This window comes from Jaculus jaculus, chromosome X, assembly GCF_020740685.1.
Source record: "Jaculus jaculus isolate mJacJac1 chromosome X, mJacJac1.mat.Y.cur, whole genome shotgun sequence".
Taxonomy (NCBI): Eukaryota; Metazoa; Chordata; class Mammalia; order Rodentia; family Dipodidae; genus Jaculus; species Jaculus jaculus.
Genome location: NC_059125.1, coordinates 109,553,541 through 109,574,873, shown reverse-complemented (window position 1 = coordinate 109,574,873; position 21,333 = coordinate 109,553,541). Strand labels below are relative to the sequence as shown.

At 40.0% G+C, this 21,333-nt stretch overlaps 1 pseudogene; it reads right to left on the bottom strand.

Annotated features, from left to right (window-relative positions):
* Nucleotides 1-16,607: 16,607 nt before the first annotated feature.
* Nucleotides 16,608-16,919, bottom strand: LOC101604657 (annotated as a pseudogene).
* Between the last annotated feature and the right edge of the window lie 4,414 nt (nt 16,920-21,333).

Genomic DNA, 21,333 nt, shown 5'->3' with positions numbered 1-21,333 from the left:
CCAGGAAATAGAAAAAGAAGGAATTCTACCATACTCCTTCTGTGAAGCCAGCATCACCCTGATAACAAAACAAGGCAAAGATAGAACAAGAAAGGAAAATTACAGACCAATCTCCCTCATGAACATAGATGCAAAAATTCTCAACAAAATATTGGCAAACAGAATACAAGAATATATCAAAAAGATCATTCACCTTGACCAAGTAGGCTTTATCCCAGAGATGCAGGGATGGTTCAATATATGCAAATCTATAAATGTAATACATTATATAAATGGGTTGAAGGACAAAAATCACATGATCATCTCATTAGACACAGAGAAAGCATTTGACAAAATCCAACATCCCTTCATGATAAAAGTATTACAGAGACTGGGAATAGAAGGATCATATCTCAATATAATAAAAGCTATTTATGACAAGCCTACAGCCAACATATTACTAACTGGGGAAAAACTGGAAGCTTTTCCACTAAAATCAGGAGCAAAACAAGGGTATCCACTGTCCCCACTTTTATTTAACATAGTTTTGGAAGTCTTAGCCATAGCAATAAGGCAAGAGACACACATAAAAGGGATACAAATTGGAAAGGAAGAGATCAAGTTATCATTCTTTGCAGATGACATGATTCTATACATAATGGACCCTAAAGGCTCTACTAGTAAACTGTTAGAGCTGTTAAAAACTTATAGCCATGTAGCAGGATACAAAATAAATACACAGAAATCAGTAGCCTTCATATATGCTAACAACAAACACACAGAGGATGAAATCAGAGAATCACTCCCATTCACAATTGCATCAGAGAAAATAAAGTACCTTGGAATAATCCTCACTAAGGATGTAAAGGATCTCTACAATGAGAACTTTAAAACACTCAAGCAAGAAAATGCAGAAGACACTAGAAAGTGGAGAAGCATCCCTTATTCCTGGACTGGTAGAATCAATATTGTGAAAATGGCAATCTTACCAAAAGCAATCTACACATTTAATGCAACCCCTATCAAAATTCCCAAAGGCATTCTTCATGGAAATAGAAAAAACAATCCAAAAATTCATTTGGAATCACAAAAACCCTCGAATATCTAAAATAATACTGAGCAACAAAAATAAGGCTGGTGGTATCACCATACCTGATTTTAACCTATACTACAGAGCCATAGTAGCAAAAACAGCATGTTACTGGCACCAAAAAAAAAAAAAAACCACAAAAAAAAAAAACCAGACATGTTGATCAGTGGAACAGAATAGAGAACCCAGATGTAAGTCCAGTTAGCTATAGCTACCTGATATTCTATAAAAATGCCAAAAATACTCATTGGAGAAAGACAGCCTCTTCAGCAAATGGTGTTGGGAACACTGGATATATATCTGGAGAAGGATGAAAATAGATTCTTCTCTCTCTCCATGCACAAGAATTAAGTCCAAATGGATTAAAGACCTTAACATCAGACCTGCAACTCTGAAACTGCTAGAGGAAAAAGTAGGGGAAACCCTTCAACATATTGGTCTTGGCAAAGACTTTCTGAATACAACCCCAATTGCTCAGGCAATAAAACCACAGATTAATCACTGGGACCTCATGAAATTACAAAGATTTTGCACTGCAAAGGACACAGTGAAAAAAGCAAAGAGGCAACCTACAGAATGGGAAAAAATCTTCGCCAGCTATATATCTGATAGAGGATTAATATCTAGGATATACAAAGAACTCAAAAAGTTAATAAGGAAGCAAACAAGCCAATCAAAAAGTGGGCTATGGAGCTAAATAGAGAGTTCTCAAAGGAAGAAATATGAATGGCATATAAGCATCTAAAAAAGTGTTCTACAACACTAGTCATCAGGGAAATGCAGATTAAAACTACATTGAGATTCCATCTCACTCCTGTCAGATTGGCTACCATCATGAAAACAAATGATCATAAATGTTGGCGGGGATGTGGAAAAAGAGGAACCCTTTTACACTGCTGGTGGGAATGCAATCTGGTTCAGCCATTGTGGAAATCAGTGTGGAGGTTCCTAAAACAGCTAAAGACTGATCTACCATATGACCCAGCTATAGCACTCCTAGGCATATATCCTAAGGACTCATCTCATTCCCTTAGAAGTACATGCTCAACCATGTTTATTGCTGCTCAATTTATAATAGCTGGGAAATGGAACCAGCCTAGATGTCCCTCAACTGATGAGTGGATCATAAAGATGTGGCACATTTATACAATGGAGTTCTACTCAGCTGTAAAGAAAAATGAAGGTATGAAATTTGCAGGAAAATGGATCGATCTAGGACGGATTATACTAATTGAGGTAACCCAGGCCCAGAAAGCCAAGTGCCACATGTTCTCCCTCATATGTGGATCCTAGCTACAGATGATTGGGCTTCTGCGTGAGAAGGAAAATACTTTGTAGCAGAGGCCAGTAAGTTAAAAAGGAGATATAAAGGGAAGAGAAAGGAAGGGAGGAGGGTACTTAATAGGTTGGTATTGTATATATGTAAGTACAATTATTGAGATGGGGAGGTAATATGATGGAGAATGGAATTTCAAAGGGGATAGTGCAGTGGGGAGGGAGGGTATTACCATGGGATATTTTTTATAATCATGGAAAATGTTAACAAAAATTGTAAAAAGAAAAAATATTAAATAAAAAAAGTTTAAGGGCAGCCTGTGCTACATAAGACCAGGTCTCAGGTCTCAGTAAAGTGTTTGTGACTGAAAGCATAAGGACCCATATTCAGATCTCCAGCACCCTTAAAGTTGCTGGGTAGGATGGCATGCCCCTGTAATCCCAGTATTGTGGAGCTGGGGACTGGAGGATCCCTGTGGCTTGTTGGCTAGCTTGTCTAGTAAGCTCTGGGTTGAAATGAGAGATATTATTTCAGAAACTATAGAGAGATAGAGAAAGACAGCTGATGGTGTCCTTTTGCTTCCACACATACATGTGTCTATACATATATCATACATACTTATGTAATATGTATAATGTTGTTAGTTCAAGGTTGCTGGAATGAATACCAACCAGACACAGTTTATGGGAGGAAGGGAGGAAAGGATTTATTTCAAGTTTAAAGATGCAGGGGAAGAAGTTGGTTCCGATTCATAAATCCCAGAAGAGAAAGAAATCACTACCAGCCAGGAAACGGAAACACCAGTAGGAGTAGACACACACCACCAGAGCTCACACTACTCTCTACACCTTTGGGTTGGGATCTGATCCTCCCTCAGTGACACACCTCCTCCAGCTGACTGCTGGAGAATTAAGCAAGAAGTTTAACCTTAGTAAAAAAAAAAAATACCTGAGTCTATCACAATCACTAAAAAGGTCATAAAGATCTATTTTATCTTTCATAAGGAACATATGAGAATGGGCTCTTTCATCAGTCTTAGCCACTCTGTCCTAATATAACGATCATCATCCCTCCATTTTACTGAAGAGGATATGGCAATGAAGTATTACAATGAAGACTAATGATGCTGTGTAGGCAATATGCAGTGTTACAATGATGCCAATTATTGACTAGACCCAGGAAAACCCATAATTGTTGAAAATACTTCTTTACCATGGCAATCTGTATGGTACATTCATATTTGTGGTAGTTTGAATGTAGGATGCATCTCATTGACTCATGTGTTTTTAAGTGATTGAGGTTTCAGCTGGTAGCAATTTTGGAGGTGGAGCCTTGCTAGAAGAGGTGTGGTTTGGGGGCAGGCTTTGGGTTGTTACAGCTCAGTTTCACTTTTGCCAGAGTTCAGCCCATTCATGCTGCTTTTTACTAGCTTCTGGGTCAAGATGTGATGTCCATCTTCTGCTTTACCATCCTTTCCCTGCCATAATGAAGCTTCTCCTCTAGACTGTAAGACAAAATATACCTTTTCCTCTCATCAGCTGCTTTTGGTTGAGTGTTTTGTCCCAAAAATGTAATGGTAACTACAATAATATTAAAATGTTTTCAGTGCTCTAACCTATGTAGCTAAGGCTACAGAAGACCGTCTTCATATTCCAGCTCACTCTCTGCCCAGTGAAATTCTTTTATACAATATGTGGATGTAATGATGCCCAGATTATTAACCATGCTCTTAGCTCTCTCCTATTGTCTCCAAAAGTGGAATTAGACTAACTAGACCGATATAAAACATTTCTTATCTCATATGGTTTCTTTTCTCATTCATCACTCCCTTAGAGTAATATCTCCAATAAATTGATGTTTTCTTTGTTATGACATAAATTCTTACTGATCCTGTAAGCCTTTTTTTTTAATTTTTATTTATTTATTTATTTGAGAGCGTCAGACACAGAGAGAAAGAGGCAGATAGAGGGAGAGAGAGAGAATGGGCGCGCCAGGGCTTCCAGCCTCTGCAAACGAACTCCAGACGCGTGCGCCCCCTTGTGCATCTGGCTAACGTGGGACCTGGGGAACCGAGCCTCGAACCAGGGTCCTTAGGCTTCACAGGCAAGTGCTTAACCGCTAAGCCACCTCTCCAGCCCTGTCTTGATTCAAGAAAAATTAAGCAAGCAACATAATATAATTTTAGAGCATTGCCAACTCTTGAATTTTCTTGTTATAAATATTTCAAACTTTATACCATATGATTTTTTAGTATACATTACCTCTGTTCAGTCCATGCCTAGAAGTGTTTGATTCCTGGAACTTAAACTTTTTCTGTTATGTTCATTCTTTCTCTTTTCTTATTCAGTGTTAGGGATTTTATTTATTTATTTATTTTATTTTTTATTTATTTTTTTTTTTTGGTTTTTCGAGGTAGGGTCTCACTCTAGCCCAGGCTGACCTGGAATTCACTATGAAGTCTCAGGGTGGCCTTGAACTCATAGCGATCCTCCTACCTCTGCCTCCCAAGTGCTGGGATTAAAGGCATGCGCCACCACGCCCAGCTGTGTTAGGGATTTTTATGTTTATCATAGATATATTTTTATCTGTACCCAAAAAAATGCAGAAAAAGAATAAATTGGCAAACACCAAATAACAATAATATGTCATAAGTGACTAATGTATATCTTACCTCATCATATTTCAGAACATATATTAAACTTTAAACAATATCTTTATTTACTTGAGAGAGAGAGAAAGAGAGAGAGAGAGAGAGTGGGTGCACCAGAGCCTCTAACTGCTGCAAACAAACTCCAGACACATGCATCATTGTTCATCTGGCTTCACTTGGGTACTGAAGAACTGATTCTGGATCCTTTGGCAGGCAGGTGCATTGACCACTAAGCCATCTCTCCAGCTCCATATTTCAGAACATTTAAACAATTAGTGGTCCTACATAATTTTTTAAATGAATGAGCCAAAATCATTCAGTGGAAAAAAATATATATATAAGCTATTTAACAAATTGTGCCAGAAAAACTAGATATCCACATGCAGAAAAATAAAATTATTATTTTTTATCATTTTATCTTTAAATGAGAGACAGAGAGAGAAAGAGTGAGAGAGAAAGAGGCATAAGGAGAGAGAGAGAGAGAGAGAGAGAGAGGAGAGAGAGAGAATGGGTGCACCAGGGCCTTTCAGCCACTGTGAACAAACTCCAGACATGTTCGCCTCCTTGTGGCTCATGTGTGGCATTGCATGCTTGTGTCAGTGTGCATCTGGCTCTGTGGGACCTGGAGATTGGAGCATGTGTTTTTAGGCTTCCCAAGCAGGCACCTTAATTTCTAAGCCATCCTTCCAGAACAATTAGATCAATATCTTTCACCCTGTATATATATCAGTCAAAAGTGGATGAAGACCTTAATATACAACCTGGAATACTGAGACTGCTGGAAGTTGACATGAGGAAAACATTTCAAGATATAGGCATAGGCAAGGACTTTCTGAATAGGAGTCCAATAGCATAGGGCATAGCTCCAAGAGTAAAAAAGTGAGACTACATGAAATTAAAATGTTTCTACATAACAAAAGAAACATCAAGCATACAGAGCAAGAGCAAAAAAATTTTGCCACTTATATTTTATGTAGGGGGCTAATAGCTAGAATGTATGAATAATTGCAAAAATTAAGCATGAAAAATCATAAATAGTCAATGACCAACCAGAATAATGAAATGAACAGAGAGTTCATACAAATGGCTAGTAAATATTTTGAATATATTATTGAACATCCCTAGACACCAGGGAACACTCAAACTAAAAGCACTTTGAGAGCTGGAGAGGTGCATTAGTCATTAAGGCACTTGCCTGTGAAGCCTAAGGACTCAGGTTCGATTCTATAGAACCCACATAAGGCAGATGAACATGGTGTTTCATGCATCTGGAGTTTGTTTGCAGTGGCTAGAGTCCCTGTCATGCCCATTCTATCTCTCCCATAAATAAATAAGTACATAAAAATAAAATATTTAAAAATAAATAAAACACTTTGAAATATTTTCTCATCCCAATCAAAATGTCTATCATTGTAGTTCCCTTCTCATTGCTGGGACACAACAGAAGCAGTTTATAGGAGGAAAGGGCTTATTTCTGCCTTACAGTTTTGAGGGGAAGCTTCATCATGGCAGAGGAAACTGGTTCACTTAGTCAAAAATCCACAACAGAGAGACAACAAGAAGAGCTGGATCTGAATGCAGAGGGCAAAACTCAATATTTTCTCCAAGTACTATACCTCCTCTAGCAGGGCTCTACCTGCCATTGGTTATGAAACTAAATTAAATAATATCTTTGACTATGGAGACATTTACATTAAAAACCACCACAGCTATCATCAAGAAGACAGACAACAAAAGCTGGTGAGAGGGTGGAGCAAGAGGAACACAGTGCAAAGTAGCACGGCTGACCACAGAAATACTTACACATCCATTTTTATTGCTGCTTGATTTACAATAGCTAAGACATGGAACCTACCCCGCTGCCCATCAACAGATGAATGAACATGAGGTACATATACACAGTGGAATTTACTCAGTTGTAAAGCAAAGCGAGATTAGGAAATTTTCAGAAAAATGGATAGATCTGGAAAGAATTGCATTAAAGCAAGGTGGCTCAAATTCAGAAAGTCCAAAACTACACAGTCTCTCTCATATGCAGAAACTAACTTGTAAGTACATACGTATAGGGGGAATGCGGGTTAGCCCTTAAAAGCTAGAAAGATGCCCAAGAAAGGGTAAAAAGAGGTGACACATGCTGGGATTATAGGCATGTACCACCATACTTAGCAAGTTTCTTTAAATAAGGAAAAAATTTTGCCTAACAGATTTAGGAGAGAGATCATTTCAAAATAAGTGATTTTACCAAATATTGTATCAGTTTCGGGGAACTATAGAGCCATAGTGCCATCTCAGAAAAATGTAAGTGCTAGACAATTAACTATCTGTACTTCCTTGTACTAGAGGAAAGAAGAAAGCAATCTCCCTCCCTCCCTCCCTCCCTCTCTCTCTCTCTCTCTCTCTCTCTCTCTCTCTCTTAAACAAACAAATATTTTTTAAAAGTGTAAAGGAGGGAGAGTGTGGAAAAGATGGCTTAGAAACTGGGCATGGTGGCACATGTTTGTATTCCTAGCACTTGGGATGCAAAGGATAAGGAGTCCAAGGACAGCCTTAGGTAGGTAGTATGCTCAAATCCAACCTTAAGGCCCTGTCTTTAAAAAAAGAAAAAGAAAAAAGAAAAACTAAATCAGAAAAAAAGGAGGGGGACAATATCAATTTATGATTGGCAGACTACAGAACCAAGTGCAGCTGTAAAAATTAAAGCTACTCTTTTTGAGATGAATCACAATAGTTCAATAGAGTTAAAAGCTCATACTAGGGTGGTGTCAAGAAGAAAGTAAAAGAACAAGCCATCTTCTCCCTATTTACCTTAGATGCAAAGGAACACTGACTGCAGAACCCTCAGTCTGTCCCTCTTCTGTCCAACCCTTTGCAAGCAGGAAGCTCTTCCCTCATAATACACAGTATCCTCACTGGCCTACTAACTCAACAAGGATATACTACAAATTTGGGAAACAGGAGAAACCCAGAGAAAGGTAGCCTTAGAATTATGGCAAGAAAATGCCTTTCCCAGAATTGTTTGGCCCTGAAACTGCATGATTACATAAAGCATTACTGTAAAAGGTTGCAATCTGCATGTCACTATTGTATCTTTACTGTGAAGTGCTTCAAATAGACTTGTGTGTCTTGCCCTCCTTTCTAAGCCTATTCATCTTTCTAATTTTATTTCTATTGTAGAATGCTTTATGCATCCAACAGCTGCCATATAAATGAGGTTGTAGAACATAACAACATTATTTGCCATCTGTAAATTGCCTGCAAATGATTAAGTAGCAAGTGAATGCCACAGAAAATGCATGCTCCTGGACTGCATGTAAAGCTAGACAACCGTGTACCACCGCAGCTGCAAAATTCTGGTGGCAGAGGTGAATGGGATGCATAGAATTCAAGTGAGGGGAAAGAAGTGGATACATAATCAGTGCCAGGGTGAAGAAGACAAGATGCTGAGGATACTCAACACCTACCAAAGCAGATCCACAGGCTCCTAAGAGCTCATCACTGAAGTAGACTTAAAACACACCCACCACAGCTCAGGAAATTTTGTGGAAGAGGGAGCGGAACGATTGCAAGAGCCAAAAATTGGGACACCAGGCCCAGAGGCACTGCTTCTCCTCAATAACTGACTGCTGCTCCCACAACACACAACAGACAATCACCAGGGGGTTGACCTGAGACTTCCAATGAGGATGGCCACCTTTAGAAAGGAGGCTAGGATGAGGGAAAGGATGGTACCAACATCATACTAAGTATGTCCAAAATCAATAAAATTTCTTTTTAAAAAAGGGCTGGAGAGATGGCTTAGCAGTTAAGTGCTTGCCTATGAAGCCGAAGGACCCTGGTTCAAGGCTCGATTCCCCAGAACCCACGTTAGTCAGATGCACAAGGTGGCGTATGCATCTGGAGTTCGTTTGTAGTGGCTGGAGGCCCTGGTGTGCCCATTCTTTTTCTATCTGTCTCTTTCTCTCTCTGTCACTCTCAAAATTAAAAAAAAAATTAAAAACAGAAGTGGATACTCTAGGAAAGACAAACAATCCTAGCATATTCAGGAAGATCAGCTTGGCTAGAATGAATGATCCATACCAGAGAGTTGGCAAGGTAGAAGGCTGTGGGATTTGGACAAATAAGGAAGATGTAAATGATTCTTAAAAGTTGGCATGGCAGTAAGAGATAGAAATTAAGGCTCAAATAGTGAGGATTACTGATAAGGTGCAGGAGGGACAATCACATACAGTGTTGAGCACAGGGTCATGCCACAGAACAAAGTTCTATTCACACCCATTTTAGGCTATATTTACGTCAACCTCAGCTGCACTGGGTGCTTGGGTCAGCATGGGCTATATGAAATCTTTTCTGAAAAATGAACAAAAAATTAAATTCAATAAGGAGCTGGGCGTGGCAGCTCATATCTGTAGTTGTAGCACATACAAGGCTGAGTTCAGAAGTGTGCTATGAATTTGAGGACAGCCTGCGCTACATAGTGAGTTCTAGGTCAACTTCAGCTGCGTAATGAAGCCCTATTTCTAGAAAGAGAAAAATGAATAGATTCTTAAATGCTTAAGATAAAATATAAGAAAAAGAATTTGGACTGGGCGTGGTGGTGCACGCCTTTAATCCCAGCACTCGGGAGGCAGAGGTAGGATTGCCATGAGTTCAAGGCCACCCTGAGATGACAGAGTTAATTCCAGGTCAGCCTGGACCAGAGTGAGGCCCTACCTTGAAAAACCAAAAAAAAAAAAAGAATTTGGAAAAAAAATATAGGGCTGGAGAGATGGCTTAGCGGTTAAGCGCTTGCCTGTGAAGCCTAAGGACCCCGGTTCGAGGCTTGGTTCCCCAGGTCCCACGTTAGCCAGATGCACAAGGGGGCGCACGCGTCTGGAGTTCGTTTGCAGAGGCTGGAAGCCCTGGTGCGCCCATTCCCTCTCTCTCTCCCTCTATCTGTCTTTCTTTATATGTCTGTCACTCTCAAATAAAAAAAAGTTAAAAAAAAATATATGCCCTCAAATTAGAAATATGTTGTAAGAGACTTAAAGAAAGACTTCACTGTATTGCCTGGAAACATCATTGAGTTTAGTACTGACATTCATTGATTTCTTCCTGAAAAAATGCTTTCTTCAGTTACTGCAGTACCAGCTCTAAAACTCTATCAACCAGACAGAAAATTGAAGGGACAATATTTTAGTTTCTTAGAAATTCTGTTAGGAACAGAAACCAAAAGCATTTCTGTTAGGTACATAATAAATACCTTAGTTAAAGTGAATTGGCATTTACTTATCAGCACACTTAAAAGGTTTCTGAAGCATACCCATGTACCCTGTAAAAAAGCTTAGTATCTTCTATTTGGGACTCAGGAATAACAGATAACTTGTTTCACACAGAAAACCAAAACCAAAACAAAAGCAAAATCCTGCCAGTTTTGCTAGTTTGCTCTTGTAATCCAGTATTTGGGAGACAAAGGTATGAAGGGTTCAAAGCCAGCCTATACTACATAACAAGATCCTGTCTAAAAATCATAAATGATCAAAAATCCGACAAGAATCTATGATCTTAATTTTGAAGACATGTTCATTTCAAAACGTTGTGTGTGTGGCGGGGGGAGGTGTTATGCATGCATGTTTATGAATGCAGTGCCTTGTGCATGTGTGGGGGCCAAAGGAGAATGTTCAGGTGTCCCTCCTTATTGCTCACGTACTTATTGCTTTGCAATGGAGTCTCTTAACTCATCCTGGAGCTTTGGCAGTTTCACAAATCCCAAAGATTCTCTGATCTCTGCTCCCTGTAGGATTAGAGTTACATACATGCATAGACATATCCAGCCATTTACATAGGTTTTGGGAATTGATCTTTTGTATAGCATTATATTTTAAATGGTTTGAGAAAAGTATTTTATAAATATCTAAAACATCAGTTTTCTAAGCACTGGTTCATCACATTAAAGATACTTGAAATACTAGCACCTCAAAAAGAAGTGACAATGGGGAGAGGAGTTCTCCTACAAGTGAGAGATCCTGGATGTCATTCTCAGCAAGGGTGGGGGTGGAGTAACAGGTTATTCCGACTTTCTGAGAGATTTGGACTATACATACTTCTAGAATTTAAAAAAAAATTTTATTAACAACTTCCATGATTACAAAAAAAATCCCATGGTAATACCCTCCCTCCCCCCACTTTCCACTTTGAAACTCCATTCTCCATCATATCCCCTCCCCATCTCAATCAGTCTCTCTTTATTTTGATGTCATGAAAAACAATATGACTTTACAGATTTATGTAGTGGCCTCTTTGACTAGCTGATGAGGTATTTGTGAAAAGACAATTGCTTATTTACTAGTATACTAGTCCTTAACACAGAGTGGACACCATATAAATATCTGTGGATGTATAATATATTGTAGTACATCTAGTAGGCAAAAAGGCAATATTAAAAAATACTTTTAACCATATACTCTTGCATTATTCTCTGTTAGGCAGAAGCAATAAACAGAAAAGTACAGTATTAAGTTTCTGTTACCAATTCCAGTATTCTAATCCTAGTCCTTTTTCCAATGGACTCTCTCTGCTTTTCTTTGCTGTGCTTGCCAACAGCTTCCAAGAAATTCTAATGGCTGGGATTATAGAAACCAGCCATGGCTTCCCACTTTTTAACATTTTAAGTGGAATGTGGAAATGAAACTCTCATACTCCAGCTTGATTTGGCAAGTGCTTTATCCACTGAATCATAAATCATAAATCATAAAGCCCATCCCCCCTACCCAAATTATTGTCCAATGCTCATGTTTAGTTACTCAAAGACAAATATATATTGTTAAAAACAAGTATTTTTACTTTAAGAAAAACAAGGGGGAAATTTCTCAGAAAAATAGGGATTTCTTTTTACCCTTTGAGACAGGGTCTTCCATAGCCTAAGCTGGCTTTGAAATACCTATGTAGTAGAAGATGACCTTGAACCTCTGCTCTTCCCGATTCTACCTCCCAAATGCTGGGTCTCACTCAGTTTATGAAAATTCAGGGCCTCCCGCATGCTAGGTACTCTACCAACTGAGCTATATCTTTGGCTGCATTAGTTATTACTTTTACTGTTGCTGTGACCAAATGCTTGATCAGAAGCAAGTAAAGGATGGCTTATTTCAGATTATAGTTCAAGGATACAGTCCATCATGGCATGGGAAATGTGGTGGGAGCCTGAAGCAGCTGGTAATGTTTAGTCCACAGTGAAGAAGTAGAGAGAGATGAAAGCTTCTCTAAGCTTTATTTCTCCTTTTTATGCAGACCATGAACCCCATTCCATGGAATGGCACCACACATTTAGATTTGGTCTTCAATTAACTTAATCAAGATAACCACCGACGGACTAGAGAGATGGCTTAGTGGTTAAAGTACTTGCTTGAGAAGCCTAAGAACCCATATTTGACTCTCCAGATCCCTCATAAGCCAGACTCACACAGGTGAGGCAAGCACAAGGTTGCACATTCCCACTAGGTGGCTCAAGAGTCTGGAGTTCAATTGCAGTCACTGAGGATCTCAGGTGTCAATTCTCTTTCTCTCCCTCCCTTTCCTCCCTCTCTAAAATGAATATATATATATATATCTAGAGAGTTGTTTCGATGCAATTCTAAATCCTGTCAAATTGACATCCAGAGACTAACCTTCACAGATTAAATTTAGAAGAGTCCCTACTGATACTACTCATGATATAAATTGTCAAAATACTCTAATGACCAAAAAATCTGCAAATACAAATCAAAACAATTCCCCACACACCTAACAACATGCCAGAGTGGCAGCTCAGGACTGTAACTTTAGCAGTGGGGAGGCAGAGGCAGGAGAATCAAAATCTCAAGGCCATCTTTAGACATATGAAAAGTTTGAAGTTAACCTGGGCTACCCATGAGACCCTGTCTCAACAACCTCACCACCAAAAAAAAAAACAACAACAACAACAAAAAAAAAACAACAAAAACTAAAGCACAGCAACATTAAAAAAAAAAAAAAGATTTAGGTACTAGGTATGGGGATCTCCTTCTCAAATGTAAAGGAGTTAAATAACTCTCAGCTTCATCATGGCATCCAGGAAAACCCACAGCTAAAATGAAAGTCTGAAAGCTCTTCACCCTAAGACCAGAAGCAATTTAAGAAAGTCTAATTTCACATCAAATTAACATTTTAACTAGACTTCTCTCTCGATGTTTTTTTTTCTTTGTAGTGCTAGGGACCAAAACCAGAGCCTTATACATGTGAGGCAAATATTGTAACCAATGAGCAGCACCTCACCCTGGGAAATTCTACCTATCTAGAATATTTAGTTACAAAAAAGAAAAAAGAATGAAAACAATTAAAAGAAACCAGGCTTATTCAAAGAAACAAATCTCTCTCTATTCTTAGATAGCATGATGCTGTACACACACACACACACACACAATCTAATGAAGTTCAGCAATATTGCAGAATAGAAGACCTATACACAGAAATAAAATTATATTTCTACATACAGGTTGAGTATTTCTAACCTAAAAATCTGAATGGTTTGAAATTCACAAATTTTAAAAGATATTTTATTTTTGGGTTTTTGAGGTAGGGTCTCACTCTAGCCCAGACTGACCTGAAATTCGCTATGGAGCCTTGGTGGCCTCGAACTCCCTGCAATCCTCCTACTTCTGCCTCCCAGTGCTGGGACTAAAGGCATGTGCCACCACGCCTGGCAAGATATTTTATTTTTTTTTAATGCATTTAAAAATTTTTTTTTTTAATTTATTTGAGAGCGACAGACACAGAGAGAAAGACAGATAGAGGGAGAGAGAGAGAATGGGCGCGCCAGGGCTTCCAGCCTCTGCAAACGAACTCCAGACGCGTGCACCCCCTTGTGCATCTGGCTAACGTGGCACCTGGGGAACCGAGCCTCGAACCGGGGTCCTTAGGCTTCACAGGCAAGCGCTTAACCGCTAAGCCATCTCTCCAGCCCGATATTTTATTTCTTTGATTGATTTTTTTTTAAGAGAGAGAGCCAAAGAGAGAGATAGAATGGGTGCACCAGGGCCTCTAGCCACTGTAAACAAATTCCAGACACATGTGATACCTTGTGCATCTGGCTTTACATGGGTATTGGGAAATAGAACCTGGGTCTTTTGGCTTTGCAAGCAAGTACCTTCACTGATGAGCCATTTCTCCAGACCTCACAACTTTTTGAATCTTCTGAAGTTTCAGATTCTAAGGAATTGTAGGTTTTTGTGTTAAAGAATCTCAATGGGAAGATCTATACAAGTATTCAAAAAATCTAAAAAACTTTAACCTCTCAAACTTTTCTGGGCCCAATTCTAGATAAGGGATACTTAATCTGTACTAACAATGCATGAAGAAAAAATAAAATTAAGTAAATAATTTCCAATCAAGATCACTTATTGGGGTAAGAATAGCCTTTTAACAAAGGGTATTGGGATAACAAGACATCCACATACTAAACATCTCACCATATACAAGAATTAGCTCAGGGCTGGAAAGCTGGCCCACTAGATAAAGTGACTGCCATGCACCTGAGGCTCCCCAGGACCCATATACATGCCAGATGGATATGGCAGCTGCTTGTGATTCCAGTGTGCAGAAGGCAGACACAGGCAACCCTCAGGGAAATATGGCTACCCAGGCCATCTGAACTGGAGAGCTATGGGTTTGAGTGATCCTGACTCAATAAAATATAGAGGAGAGTAATCGAGGAAGACACCTGATGTAATCTCTGGCCTCCACATGCCCACACACATGATGTCTCTCTATCTCTCTCTCTCTCACACACACACACATGTGCAAATTCACACACACACAAAACACCTCAAAGTTGGGCATCTTGGTTCATTCTTGTACTTCTAAGACTGGGAAGCTGAAACAGGATGATTGTCTCAAGTTCGAAGCCAGCCTGGACTATATAAGTAATTCCAGTCTAATCTTAGCAACAGTGTAAGAAACAAAACAAATCAAACCAACCAAACAAACAAGCAAAAAGAAAGTGAGTAGGGGAAGAGGGAGATAATATTAACTCAAAATGTGGGGCTGGAGAGATGGCTTAGTGGCTAAGGCCCTTGCCTGCAAAACGTAAGGACCTGGGTTTGATACCCAAGTACCCACATAAGTCAGCTGCACAGGTGGCACATGTATCTGGAGTTTGTTTGCAGTGGCTGGAGGCTCTGGAGAGCCCATTCTCACTCTCTCTGCCTCTTTCTCTGTCTTTCTCTCTCAAATAAATAAATTAAATGTAAAATGTATCAAAGGCAAAATTAGAAAATTGTTAGAAGGAAACAGCTGGTAAATCTTTTTGATCTCTTAGGTATGACAGCAAAACATTAACAGCAAAAGAAAAAGCAGGTAAATTATAAACTATCAAACCATAGAATTTCTAGGCTTTAAAGGGTACTGTAAATAACAGAAAACAGAAAACCACTGGAGAAAATACTTGTAAATTGATTATCAGATTTTCTAGAATCCGCAATATATAAGGAACTCTTGCAACCAAACAATAGACAATTTCTTTTCTTTTCAAAAGTTTGTCCCTCCTTCTCTTCCACCCTCATTCTAAAACTATTCTGTTTGCTTTTCACCACTTTCTAATATTAGGTCCTTTCACTATGCTCTGTGTCTAGAAATTTCCCTTTTGGCTCACTCTTATTTTGAAAGTGCCCTCACCCTGCTTTCCCACTTCTAAGGATTGCCAACCCTGCCACTCTCCACACCATATTTTAGAAACCATGCTCCTTCCTCCTAACTTCAAAATTCATCTTTATTTTTTTCTCTTCCAGCCCCTCTGCATATATAAAGCCAACACTCCTATGTACCCTAGTCTATTATTATTATTATTTTTGCAGTGGTTGGCACCCAATATTCTAGGCCTTCACTGTACCCATTGAGCTAACCAAAAGTCCTCTTTCCCTGTTTCTAAAGTCCTCCATCTCTTTTTAGTTTTGGCTGTTTCATTTTCCATTGCATCTCTAAGGCTTTCTTCTCTTGCTCCTCCCCCTTCCTAAGGGTTGCACCTCCCACATTCCATTTTCCCTTCTCACCTCCTACGCCCCACCAAAACAGAGACTTGCACCTTGTCCAGGTTGGCTTCAAACCTCTAGACACACGCTATCCTCCTGACCCCATCTCCCCAGTAGTTGAGATTACAAGTGAGGCCTAATGTATATTTTTGCTTTCTAAATTCCCAGCTACTACCTGTTTGCTTTGCATCATCCATGTCCACCTTTGGCCATCCTTATAATGTTCCATCCTTTCTATTCATGATCTGCACTTTCTATCCCTCTCCTCATTTCTATGATTCCTTCTTCCTGCTTAGCCCTGCCCCCTTGCCCGGTTCTGTGCTCCTGCTTTGACTCCTCCATTCACATGGTCCTCTCACCCTCCTCATTTTCCTCTCCTATCCTTAGCCAGGCTCTGTTCCTCCCCCCTCATATTTAAAGTGGATCAGGCTAGTTCACTCCATTCCTGTTTCTGTAACTTCTTCTCTGCTTTGTTATGCCCCAACTGTTATCAAAGGCCCACTTACTTTTTCAATGATTACAATAGACATTTATTGTGGTTCAGGTTTAACCAACTTCATAAAAACACAGATGCAACTGCAAATCTCAACTATAAAATTACTTCTTTGCCCATTCCTTTCTCTTTTCTTTCCTGAATGACTTCTTTCATATATGGTTCAAGGTAGAATCTATCCTGCTCATACTTTGTCCACTGCTTCCCAGACAAAATATGATGCCTCAAGGACAGGTCCAGTGCCAATTATACACATTCTCAGGAGGCCTTCTTATGGTTTCTTTTACCTTCTCATCCTCATATATTGTATTATCTCATACTAATCCTAGTTTTTTGAATTCTGCAGCATTGTAGTACTATTTCCAAATACCATACAGCCACCAACCTGATGCTGAAACAGCCAACTTGACAGCCATTTTGGCCTGAGTCAAAGCCCCATTTCTTTCTGCTCCCTTCCCCCATCATTTATGAAGTCTACTCTTCCAGCTGAAACCCTCCTTCTAAGGTACACAAGATTCCCTCCACCCGAATTTAATTTCCAGCACTCAAACCAACCAAACAACAAAAAAATTATATGAAACCAAGCAAATCTTCCCATGCCACCCACACACATTCTCCTGTGTTTCTGGAACTTTCACTCCACAATTCTTAGCAATCTTGCATTGATACCTGCAGGTTTGAAGTATGCCCTTCAAGTGGCCTTAATGCCTTTTTATTTCTATGTCTGTCTTTTGGCAATCCTTACTCCACTCGTGATCCTGTTAGTTTCCTTTTCAGTAGGAAGGGAAAACGGGTGGGTGAAGTGTTGATCTAGGGTAGAGTAGACACCAGATTTTGAGGCACGAAGCCTCTCCTTAAGGAGGAGCAGGTGTTTAGCACCATCTTCAGAAGCTTGTCCAATGCTGAAGTCTACTTGTCAAGACCAGTAATCCTGACTAGCAGAGGACCCCAGACTGTGGGGTTGGGATTCAGGTTTTACATACCTAGAGACATAGCTAGAGAGCATCTGTATTTTTCCATGATGGGTTGTTTCTTCCTTCCTGTGAGCACTTAGATTGAAGACATCTCCTTAGCAAGCTCACTGCTTGCTGTACATAGCTGTGGTACCTCCTAATAATGGTTAAAAGACTTATTAACCAAGTCCTCCAATCAGTCTTTCTGTTTGCTGTTGGCAAGGCTCAACGTGTTTGCTCCTCACCTGAACTCCAATCAGAAATTTCATTTATGGGAGGAGTCAGTACAGCCCATCTCCCTTCTGAAAGTGCTCTCTCCTCAAGTTCATGTATTATTATCCAGTCACAAACTGGTTCTCTGTTACTCTCACATCTGAAGACTTATCACAAATTCTAGCAGCTAGGATGTGTCCATAGACTTATAATGCCATATGATTTTCAATAAGCCCCTTAAATGTGTATTAATTGCTATTAATTGGACAAAATGTGGTTACTAGTATTCTCTAAATTCTACTGAACACATTTAAAATGTTGAGAGAATTTTATGTCACTGGATCTTCAGATGAAATAAAAATTAATGAATTTTGAAGGCTGAAAATGTGTTCACGCTCTTACATAAATCCCAACAAAAATTCTGTGAGAACCACAATGCAGGTTGAGGAGAGAGGATCCTATGGTTTTGAGACAAGTCTGGGTTCCAGAGTGAGAGCTTGTCTCAAAAAAATAAAACAAGGCTGGAGGGATGGCTTAGCGGTTAAGGCATTTGCCTGCAAAGCCAAAGGATCCAGGATTGATTCCCCAGGATGCACGTTAGCCAGATACACAAGGGGGTGCACGTGTCTGGAGTTTGTTTGCAGTGGCTGGAAGCCCTGGCGCGCTCATTCTCTCTCTCTCCCTCTCTCTGTCTCTCTCTTTCTCCCTCTTTCTCTGTCAAATAAATAAATAATTAAAAATAAAAAATAAACCAAAGCAAAACAAATAACACAATGTCTGGAGCAGTGGAGGAAAGTGGGAAGCTCATGTGATGGGTGAAGGGGTGGGGCCGCGTGTGGGGCAGAGGAGCTAAGTGACGGGGTGGGTTCAGAGGATGAGATGTGGATGGAGTCTGGAATAAGGCATGGGTGAAGCCAGGAAAGGGGTGGGGATAAACTGAGGGGGTTGGGCGAGAGTTCAGCCAGAAGCAGAGCAAGGAGTGGGAATGAGGTGTTGGGGAAGGGGCAGGGGCTGGCTCAAGGACCCAGCATGGGTGGAATGAGGGTGGGGCATGAGCTGTGGTGAAGTAGGGGGGTGGGGCTACCGGTGTGGTGCCTGATGTACAAGCTACTCCAGAAATTTAGGCTGAAGAGGAGGATCTCTCTCTGTTTTTCTCTCTGTGAGAGAAGATCTCTGGAGACTAGCCTGCCCTGGGTCTGGCAGCAAACCTCCTAAGTACTGGGATTACAGGTGTGTGCCTTGAGCCATGGCAAAATGGTTAGGAGAATCTCTTGAGTTGACAATAAAAATTTAAAAGAGGAATCATTTAAAGTTCATAATAAAAAAGGAAAATAGCCAAGTATGGTGGTGCTTGCCTTTAATTCCAGCATTCGGGAGGCAAAGGTAGCAGGATCACAGTGAGGATCACAGTGAGTGAGGCAAGCTTGAGATGGCATAGTGAATTCCAAGTCAGTCTGGGCAAGAGTGAGATCCTACCTAAAAGGAAAAAAAAAAAAAAAGGTAAGAAATAGGGCATGTAAAGTTTCTGGACCTATTCCTGATCCAATGGATCAGAAACTCTGAGGGTGGAGCCTGGGAAGTTGTTTGTTTGGCTTGTTGAAATAAGATCTCATTTTATAGCCCAGGGAGCCTTGATCTCCTGATACTCCTGTTTGGGATTCAAGGCTCTATTACATTTGGCAAAACTGTGTGTAAAATGTCCCCCAGGTGATTCTAATGCATAAGAAATCAAATCCATAATGTAATTTGTGATTTCTTCAGGAACATCTTTAATCATGCCACCACATGGAATTGCTAGAACATTCCAGAGTGTATTGTTAATGTTGCTCTTCCTGACAAGAAATACTCTCACCTTCCCTCAATCGTTATGTTTTTTAAGATTTTCAAGATAGATTTCCTCCTTGGAGTTCTAAATATATTGATACCTATTATTACTTAAGAAAAGATGCTTAGTAATTATTGACAGAATGAATTACAGTGTCTAAATAAAGCTTTGCATGTACTTACTATTTTTGGGTAGCTTTATATACCATTTAAAGCCAAAGAAAAATTTTATTAATCTTTATATTTTAATTGTTACATTCACTTAAATGTGCCAAGTACATAATTTACATTTTAATCCCTTCTGGCTGTAATTTCTGATGCTATTTATTTTTATATTTGTTTAGTGAAGCAAACCCAACAGACTGGCTTTTTTAATGTGAAAGAGTGGGGAGGAGGGTGGGTGAATTGGGGCTTCAGAGTCTCCAGTCACTGCAATCAAACTCCAGACACGCCTCTTGTGCACATGTGTGACCTTGTGCACTTGCAGCACTGGCTTATGTGGGACCTGGAGAGTCGAACTTGAATTTTTAGGCTTCACAGGCAAGCACTTTAACCTCTAAGCCATCTTTCCAGCCCTTTACGTCATTTTTTCCCACCCACATTTCTACCATGTTTTAAGTTGATGCTGTAGTTGGTGGTCTAAGAACTACACTTTTGGGGCTTGAATGATGGCTATGGTTAAAGGACTGAAATGGGAGTAGATGGAGCAACTCCCAATGAGCTCTGCCTGGCTGTTGCCTTTATGGGATGATGGGGCTAACATTAGTATATAGCTGATCCCTGAAGAAACGGCAGACAGTGGCCAGGGAAGTCTCTTTGACTTTGGGCCATCTCCACCTCCTTGCTACACTGTGTGTGTGTCCCAGAGCTGAACTCATCCTGGGAGTGGATGTCCTGCAAGGCTTACAAGTTATGCTGGGAAGCGAACTTTCAACTCCATATACTGACTGTGAAAAGGGCGGTGCAGGGGCATCCACAATATGCCCAGGTGTAACTATTGCAGGCTTCCCTTAATAGTGACTATGAAGCAACATCAATCACCAGCAGGATATGCAGAGATCAGGGCTACTATTTTGAAATTGGAAGAAGCAGGTAGCTTTAGGCTGGTCTAGTATGGACTGTCCATAAGCCTGAGAGTTTCTGTTGAATGACTGGACTATTGAGAACTAAATAAAGTTGCTGCAGGTGGTGGCACACTCCTTTAATTCCAGCACTTGTGAAGTAGAAGTAGGGATCACCATGAGTTTGAGACCACCCTAAAACTACATAGTGAATTATAGGTCAGCCTGGGCTAGAGTGAGACCCTACCTCCAAAAAGAAAAAAAAAAAAAAAGAAAAGAGACCTAAATAAAGTTAAACTGTTACTGCACGCTGCAGTACCAAATGTCACAGAAGCATAGTAGACCACTTAACCCATGAACTTGGAATTTACTGTGTCCTTGATTTAGCTAATGCTTTCTTTTCCATTGACATTGTGCCTGAGAGTCAAGATCAATTTGCTTTTATATTGGAAGGCCAGCAATGGGTTTTTGCCATCCTTCCCCAAGGCTACTTACATAGACCCACAATATGCCAAGGCCTGATGTCCCAGGACTTGGCTGGGTGGGAACACCTGCCATCTGGTAATGCGTATCATTATATTGATGACATAGCACTTCTGATTTTCTTGGAAATTTGGAGACCAACATAACCAGCTTATGTAACACACTACGTGAATCAAGGTAGGTGGTGAATGCCAACAAAATCCAGAGGCTTCTGCATAGCCTGTCAAACTCTTGGCATCTGGTTGGGTTAAAAAAAAAAGACATTGTCTGAGGCTGATATAGAAAAAGTACAGGCA